Genomic DNA, 1,360 nt, shown 5'->3' on the forward strand with positions numbered 1-1,360 from the left:
GGGGTGTCAATGTATGTTATCTTAGTTAGCATCATATTAGCCCGTAGTCTGGGGCCCACAATTCGTACAAAAGTACGTACATTATTATGTATTTGCAGTCACGGCGTGGAAGCAGGTGATCTCCGGTGGTGTCAGCACAGTAACATTTCTTTTTTTTTTTATTATCTGTTGTTTAGCTTGTATCGTCCCGTGCATAATTGTAGCAAGAGAGCGATCCAGGTCACTGTGCCAGAGTAGGCAGTAAGCACTGGTCTGTGATTGTAACGACGACGGTGTTACTATTACTATAAGATACTGACTAGATACTGTGCATGATGGTCTAATTTCGTGCGAAGCGTGGATTGTGTTTGTGGCGATGAAGGCTTTAAAAATTATCTTGTGTAGCTTAAGGTGACACCGGTCTAGTTTGTTACCTTTACAGATAGAAATGAACGCAGATATAATAGGGCGAGACACGATCCATACTCAGCGGGAACTGACTGCAAATCAAATCAAATAGAACAGTCTACTCATACATTCCTTCTTGGGGCGCGGTTTTGATGACTTTGTTCAAGAAGAAATACGGAGGGGAAAAAACCCCGGCCTGTTCAGTCATGTGATACTGTGATACAGTAATTAGGTCTACTTTTCCGGTATTTTTCCTTTATACTTTTATTACTTTTTCTTTAACAGGCGCCTTTCGTGTCTTTCGTTTACTGCGAGCCTATGGCATTCTTTTTGACAATTAAATTAATTATTTATCATTTCTCGAGAACATTCGATTGACTTAATTCCCCCGTGACCATTGAGATCGAGTTTTCGCCTTTATTCGACAAGACAAAGAGATTGATACCAAACTACATGGGCTCACCAGTATGTTAGAGAGAGAGAGAGAGAGAGAGAGAGAGAGAGAGAGAGAGAGAGAGAGAGAGAGAGAGAGACTGGGGGAGGGGAGAGAGAGGAAAGTGCTTCTGTACCAGATCGAATGCAAGCCAAAGTCCAGTGATATTCTCTGGTGTCTGAAAAATAACAAGATCGAAAAGAAAAGATTGTTTTTCCTCTCTAAACAGAAAATGGACTTAACTGAGTCTTGCTTTTAGATCTTCGTATAATAACATATTCAGTTCAAGGACTCGATTCTTCTTTTCAACACCGGTGCTTGCCGTCCTCAGAAATGACGGCTGCATCGTGCACCCTGGGTATGGCCGTGTACTCCCAGCGACCTGGGAAGCGAGTGGCGTCGGATTTGTTGCACTGCATGGAGAGTGGAGCTGTCGCGTATAGAGCCTGCAGGAAGTCTACGGTGGGCGGGGCCCTTGGCAGCTCCGAGTAGATCTCACGATCTCCCGCTTCGAGAGAGGTTGGGGCCCCGGTCAGCCTG

Source organism: Aplysia californica, unplaced genomic scaffold (genome assembly GCF_000002075.1).
Source record: "Aplysia californica isolate F4 #8 unplaced genomic scaffold, AplCal3.0 scaffold00036, whole genome shotgun sequence".
Classification (NCBI taxonomy): Eukaryota; Metazoa; Mollusca; class Gastropoda; order Aplysiida; family Aplysiidae; genus Aplysia; species Aplysia californica.